We start from the raw sequence: 8,080 nt of genomic DNA on the forward strand, positions 1-8,080 counted from the left end.
GCGAGACGTCGGTGGTTCCCTAGGTTGCTGCATAATTATTACGGCCGCTCCGAGTGCCATTGGGGATGTCTTGTTGGTCTCTCTGGACGATCTTCTTGGGCTGTCGCCTTCTTGGACTGTCTTGCGGGGGCAGTAGCAGTAGCCAGCGGCTTGCGCAATGTTCTGGCACAACGTTGGTGTTGTCTTTGTCGTCCGTGTTCGGATTACGGCTTGTCGGGGGCGTCCAGTACATGAACATTAGTCACCTCTACCAGATGTCACGTGGGAGTGACGGTAAAGAAGTCAGCAAAACTGTGATCTACGAAACTAGCGTTTTCTTGGGCGATCTTGTGCCCTCAAAAACAGCCTTCACTCAAAGAACGATAGCGGCGAATAGACTCGGCGATCGTTCAAAATCTGATAAGCGGTTCAAGCGCGTCGGCTTTTATACGTCAGTTGTCGAATTTTCTAGAGCAATCGCTGGGACCCACGTGCCTTCCACAAAGTTCTACATTATTCGCGTCGCACACACATGCAATCAGATTACACAAGGTTCAGTCACAGAGAGTGAATGGAACCATCAGTAACATTCCTGAAGCTTCCGATACATGCAGGCGCGAGCTGCGCTATGCGATAACATTTGTTAGGAAGCGAGACGTATCGCCCGATAAAGACAGGTACACGTGCCAATATTGAATCGCCGTTTCCGCTACCTGGAAGAGCACGAAATCTACCCGCATGCGATGATCGGTTTAAGGCCGTACTTATCTACACAAGGCTCAATGATGGTCCTAAAGCACCATACAGTTAACTTCAAGACGAGAGGCACGAGGGATGTCTGGGTTGGGACATGGAAAAGGCCTTCGACAACATCCTCCACTCATTCGTACTGAAAACGATATCGGCCCTCAATCTGGAAAAGCACTTCTACAGCTACGTTGTCTTTCCTGACGGCAGAACGGCCACGCTTAAGGCCGGCAGTCTAAAGGCCGAAACGAAGACGCTCAGAAACAGGGGCCCGCCCCAGGGAGAAGTAACCTCGCCGACCATATTGAACCTCTCGATGATCGGGCTGTCCAAGAGGCTCGCCGAGGATGAAGACTTCGTGCACACGATTTACGCGGATGATGTCATGATTGGGTACACAGACAGCAGCGGCGGGGACATGGAGCCGGGACTGCAGGTTGCGATCGACATCACAGAGGAGAATGTCGTCCTCATGGGGACCAGGTGCTCACAGAAGAAATCAGAACTATTAATGTACAGACGAAAGAGAAGCGCACCCAAACCCAAGGGCTGGACACCCCGGAAGACACCGACCTCACCCAGTGTACAAGGCACGGCAATACCATCCCGAGGGTAAATTCTATACGGGTCCTCGGGATGACGATCGAAGCAAACGATTCCAACAACCAAAAAGTCGTCCGCCTTACCAAGAAAGCGGAAAACGCCATTAGAGTCATCAAGAGAGTCCCCAACCGACAGCAAGGCCTACGCGAAGAAACGTCCTCCGGTTGATGCACATCTTCGTTCTCTGCCATTTTGCTAACGTCGTTGGAATGCACAAATTTCAGAGGGGGGAGAGGCACAAACTCAACGCGTGCCTGAGAAAGGTGATAAAAAGGGCCATGGGATTACCCATATATACGAAGACCGAGAGGATCATGCAGTTGGACATGCACAACCTTCTAGGACAGGTTACTGAGGCACAGGAAAGAGCTCAATGCATCAGACTCGCCACTACGCAGTCCGGAAGACAAATCTTGAATAGGGTAGGCATCTCGCCTGCCACGGTTGAAGATGAGCACTGTGTGAGATGCAGAGGAAGCTGAGGCATTGCATCATGTTCGCACCCGTTCCTGGGAAGGCATACCCAGTACACAACGAGAGTAGAAGGCCAGCTAGAACCAAATCCAGTATGTAGGGTATATGTGTTGAGCCGGTTGCTTTGAATGTGTAAACCGAGCACCCGGAGCCTGTCCACTCTAGTAACGGGGATATGGTTTAGGATTACCTCTATACTAGACATGTGTATCCCGGCCCCCCGGTGGGATGACAGAAGTAGCAGCTCGGATTTTTCAGGGGAGCATGTGAGATTCATAGCCCCGGCATGAGACACGACGGCGCCTGCTGCGGCCTGTAGAGTGTCTTGAATCTCTCCATCGGAGCCGCCAGTCGTCCAAAGAGTGATGTCATCGGCGTAGAGTGAAAACTTGAGATCGGGAATAGACCGCAATGCTTGCGCCATCGGCATCATAGAAAGATTAAAAAGAAAAGGGGACAGCACCGAGCCTTGGGGCGTGCCGTAGCTACCTAAAGCGTATGAAATGGATTGCTCTGTGCCTATGTGTATCGTTGCGGTACGGTTGGATAAGAAAGTATATATGTAGTCATATGTCTTTCCGCCAACCCCAATGAGATTAAGCTCTCGGAGGATGGCGAAATGTGAAACGTTACTGAATGCTCCGTGGAGGTCCAGACTGTACATTTCATTTCATTTCATTTCATTTTATTACCTTAAAGACCCCATTCGGGGTATTACGTACGGGGTGGTTAACATGTGAACATAACAAAAGGCAGGTGTTACATCGAAATACAAGTTTCAACAGTTTCTAGAAATTGTGAATGACATGTGATGGCAGCAACATTAATGGGTAGGTCGGTCCAGTCCTTGGCAGCTCGAGGAAAAAATGATGATTGAAAAGTGACAGTTCGTGTTCGAGGACGAGAAACTTGGAGTTGATGGCTGGTGCGCTGTGACATGCGTGAAGATGATGGCGTGACGTAAGGCGGGCGGTTTAGTGAGCTGTAAAAAAATTTGTGATAAAGAGAGAGCGTGGCGATGCGACGACGAAAAGCAAGAGATGCGAAGCTAGATTGTGCCTTTAAGTGTGAAATGATGATGTTATATGAATATGAAGAATGGATGAATCTAGTCGCATGATTCTGAACCGACTCGAGTGCATTGATGATATATGTTTGAGGAGGGTTCCAGATGGCGGCGGCATATTCCAGTTGTGGTCTGACAAATGATTTGTATGCGAGTAGTTTGACGTGCTGTGGAGCATGACGAAGATGACGCCTCATGAACCCAAGGGACTTGTTTGATGACGAGATTACGTTAGTCGCATGCGCATTCCAGGAAAGGTCGTGGGACAAGGTTACGCCTAAGTACTTATAGGCTAGAACTGATTCTACTGGGACGTTTGCAATTGTGTAAGTAGACAGATAAGGATTACGACAGCGGGAAATTGAAATAAATTTGCACTTGTTAGGGTTGCTTGCGTATCTAGACTGCTATTGGGTGTAATGATGTCATGCTTCATTCGAAGCATGATATCTTAGCATGAGGGATGTTTTCGAAAGCCTACCATTTCTGATGGATAAAGAATGTTGTCCTCCATGTATTTACTGAGTCGGTTGAGGATGACGTGTTCGAGTGTTTTACCTAGACAAGAGGTTAGTGATATAGGCCTGAGATTAGAAGTGTTGAGTGGTTTGTTTGGCTTTGGGATAAAAATTACCCTGGCATCTTTCCACGAACTAGGGAGGGTGCCAGTGTCAAAGCAGTGATTGAAGTACGCCGTGATGGCTGTGACAGAGTTGTCTAGATTGCGGAGTATTTTATTGTTAATATGATGGGCGCCTGGTGCTGACATTGTGCGCAGGGTGGCGAGGGCATGGCGAACCTCTGCTTCCGTGATAGCGGTGCTAGGTAGGTCGTTGGGTTCACCAGTATATTTCGGCATGTCACACTTCTGAGTGGGAGGCAGATGTTTATGGCGGATGTCGTCGAAGAATCCGTTGAGATTGTTTTTGTGTGCATGTAGCAGTTTGTTTATGCTATGGTTGTGGTGTGTGCGCGATGTGGTAGGGTCTAATAAGTGTCGCAAGAGCTGCTATGTGCGCTTGTTATCGAGGTTGTCATGCATGCTTTTACATACCTGGCCCCACTGCTGGCAGGCCAGTTGTGTGGCGTACTCCTGGATCTGGAGATCTAATCTGGATATTCTGAGTCTTATTTTTCGGTTGAACCGTTGCCTCTTCCACCGTTTGAGAAGGGACTGTTTGGCTTCCCACATGTGTAGAAGCTTGGAATCAACCGTAGTGAGAGCGGTTTCGGGGGGCAGAGTGGTAGGGTGGGTCTGGGCGTCTGAGTGTAGTTGCTGAAACCATTCTGAAATGTCTTGAATGTTTGTTGGAGCTGATATCTGGTGGGCCTCTCGAAGATTGTCCCAATTGGTAAGGCTGAGGCGTTTGGGTGCAAAGGGTTTGTGTTTTAATTGTAGTGCGATGGTAATGATGTAATGGTCGCTGCCGAGGTTAACTTGTGAGTTGTGCCATGTGACGTGTTGGCTTCTGCGTGTAAGCGTAAGATCGGGGGAGGTGTCCTTAGCTACGCTATTGCCTAGCCTGGTTGGTGCATCGATGTCATTATGTAATGTGAGTCTGTGGTCTTGTATGTGTATCCATAGGGCTCTGCCCTTAGGAGTAGAAACGGAGTGACCCCACAAATGGTTGGGTGCGTTGAAATCTCCAAGGATTAGGAGGAGGTGGTCGGTGGCAGAGGCAATAGCTTGAGCGAAAAGGGAGTCAAAGCGGTGATTTTTGTCTTGTGGACGACTATAGATATTGAGAATGTAAAGGCCAGGTGCATTATTTTTGCGAGGAATAATTTGTACAAAATCGTGCTCTATATCGACGCTGTCGAATTGGGAGTGATTGGCAGTGAGGTGCTTTTGCATAAGAATTGCCGTATCGCGCAGGGAGACCTTATTGTTCTGATAGACATTATAACCTGGGAAGCTGATTAGTCCGTGAGTTTCCTGAAGCGCAATGACAGCCGGGAGATTAGAAGAGGAGGCTAGAAACTGCTGGAGGTGTGATTTCTCTTTTCGAAACTCCCTACAGTTCCACTGCCACACTTCAAACTCGGAGCAGGTCGGTTTATTGGCCATTGTTAAGCGGAGCTGGTGGGGGGGCGGATCGAGCTGGTGCAACTATGTTAGGATGATTCGCGGTGACTCCAGCTATCCAACTTGTAGTTTGTTGGGTGTGTGCTTGTACGAATTCAATAAATTTGTCGAGCTTTTCATTCCTGGCTGTGTAATCTGTATTTATTTTTTCAATTGCAGTGAGTATATTATGGAATTTAGCCTCCAAAGCGGTTAGCCTGTCGTTATAATTTAAGATTGTCTCGTCCAGGGTGTCCTCTGATCTCGGAGTGCTCGGAGTTTTACGTTTGCTGGGGGGAGGGTGAAGCAGTTCCCGTTCAGTGGAGGGGCTAGTGTCCATGGGGAGGTGTGAAGAGGCTTCAGGTAGGGTTGATGGAAGATGAGTCGAAAGGGTCGTGTTAGAGAGAGGGCCTTCAGAGGTTGAAGTAGAGGGGTAACGAGATTGGAGTTCTAATTTAGGTCTTTGAATTTCGTCTTTTAGAATTGTATTTTCTTCAAGGACGGATTCATTATTAGCAGTCTCGTTTGAGGAGCAGCTGGAAGAGGCTACCTTAGCCCAGCTTACCTGGGGTGGGTTGCGCGAGGAGTTGGCAAGAGTAGGGCTTGATGATAGTGCTGGCCAGGCCACGTCCTGGGTTGCATAGCCAGGCCAACAGTACTTGCTTTTGCTGCGACTTCTTCGCCGGCTTGAGTCACGAGTCACGAGACTGAGAGTTCGGTTGGTGGGTGAAGTGTCTTGTTTATGCCTGGGACGGGTAGGGCGCGGTTTGAACCTTTGTTTGCACAGTGAAGAGCCGCTTTGATGGTTTCCGTTGCACACCACACATATCGGGTTACATTCGTGGTGCATGGGTGCGTCTTTCATTCCACACTTGGGGCAGAGTGTGTCGGTTGCATTTGTGCAGGCGTCCTGGCGATGACCTATCCCGCGGCATCGGGTGCAGGCTTCTACCTTCTGCCTGAAGGGGCGGCATCGAAGTGAACAGCCGTCGTAGTTGACGTAGAAAGGGATGATTTTGCCTCGGAATGCGACCATGATGGTTTCAGTATTGCCCAGGCGTCGTGCACCCCCAATAATCAATGTTGGGTTGCATCTGCGGAGGGTTGAGGCGATGTCATCTTCTGAGTAATCTGGGGGCAAGTGAATGCATCCTCTGCAGGTATCGATGGGATCGGCCACATGGGTGGCGACTTCGTAATGTTTACCATTGAATTGCAGACTCTGGATGTTGTGGTAGAGATCTACACCTCCCATGTCTGGCGAGCTGATTAGAACGGTATTGTTGATGGTGTTGACACGAATTTGGTCAGAACTGGTGCGGTCGGTGACGGAGAGCCCCGCAGCCTTGCGGATGACTTGTCTGATGATGCATGCATGGATTCCAGCACAGTTGAGGCCCCCACGAACTCTTACAACGATTTTATAATCACTGCGCGGCATCGGCGGGGGCTTCGGTTCAGCTCCTAATTGAGTCCTATGAGCCACTGTGGGGTATGCTGGTGGCGAAGGATGCTGACGCTGTTTCGAGAGGTTATTGTGTATCTCGCGCCAGGTGCGCGCGCCATCGCGCTCCGTTCCTGCGCCCATGCTAGGCGGAGCTAGGCCCGGCAGCGAGACGGTCAGCCGAGAGCCCTAAAAAGGGCTGCGGCTCGCGTAAGGGACGTCGGAGTTGCTAAAGGAACTGTCAAGAAGTGCCGATAACACTCACATAGGTCCCGGCAGGAAATCAGGCTCTTGAAGCGATTGGGTAGGCACAAAAAGAAAAAAATGCAGGATAATCCCTTTGGTAAGCATCTTGTCAACCTCGCTCTGGATAACTTGTCGCTCAGAAGGCGACACCCGGTATGGGCGTCGGCGAACAGGTGCTGCATCGCCGGCATTTATACGATGCTTCACTATCGTAATTTGACACAAAGGGCGATCGTTCAGGTCGAAAATGTCGGAGTAGGACTCGAGGAGGCCACGGAGCACTGCGGCTTGTTCGGTTGAAAGGTCTGGTGCAATTATCTTTGTAAAGTCGTTGGTCGGGCAGAAGGCGTGATGCAGAAGTGATGCAGAAGTGATGCAGAAGGCGCAGAATGAGCATTGGTCGAAGACGGCGCCACAGATAGAGCCGAAATGTGGCACTCGTGCGTAGGTGACAACGTGGCTAGAGACATGCCTCGAGGACGTACTTGTGGGCACTGTCCGAAATTTAGGATGGGAAGACATGTCTGATTGTCCGAAACAAACGATAGTGTGCGGGAAGGAGACATTGTGAGAAAGCAGGACTGATGTTGCGGGAGTAAGGACATAGTCTCCGTCAGGTACAGGTGGGCAGGCTAAGGCAGGGATGCAGGTTGCTGCAAAAGATGGCAGGCGTGTAAAATCCGCGGAACAAAGCTGAGTTGGAGCATGAGCAGGAAGGTCTACGGGGGCAGGTAGTGGTAGGTCAAGTTGTACAACGCTGGCGGAACAGTCAGTCAGAGCAGAATGGGTGGTCAAAAAGTCGAGTCCGAGGATAATATTGTGAGGGCAGCGTTCGAGCACGCTAAATAGAACGGACGTGTGGCGACCGGCGACACTGACACGAGCAGTACGCATTCCAAGTACAGCCGGGGTTCCACCGTCGGCGACCTGGAGCAGTCGAGTCGGAGCAGGAGTCAGTACTTTCTTCAAGCGCGTTCGAAGCTCCGCACTCATGATGGAAATTTGGGCTCCAGTGTCGATGAGTGCTGTAACGGGCAAAACATCCACGTCCACGTCCAGAAGGTTCCGATTAGTAGGCAGGGTCAGCAGAGGAATTTCAGACTGGGGTTCTAGAGCCGCGTCACCTCCAGGAGCTGCCCCAGTTAGTTTCCCGTCGGAGGGTGGCGACGGTAAGCTGGGTATCGAGAGCGACGCAGCTGGGGCGAACGGGAGCGGCGACTATGTGGTGATGGCGAGCGGCTGGTCGCTATGGCTCGAGCGTTGTCAAGAGCGTCTTCAACCTCGGTGGAGAGTGATGGAGGGCGAGGATTCAGTGGGGAGCGGCGGTAGGCGGGATAGCTTGGTCGAGAGTGGAATGGCCAGGAACTTCGACAGTGGCGAGAGATGTGGCCCACACGTTCACAGTTAAAGCAGATGGGTCTATCGTCATGTGTGCGCCATTCCGCCGGGTTGCGAT

The sequence above is a fragment of the Dermacentor variabilis genome, chromosome 4, assembly GCF_050947875.1.
Source record: "Dermacentor variabilis isolate Ectoservices chromosome 4, ASM5094787v1, whole genome shotgun sequence".
Classification (NCBI taxonomy): domain Eukaryota; kingdom Metazoa; phylum Arthropoda; class Arachnida; order Ixodida; family Ixodidae; genus Dermacentor; species Dermacentor variabilis.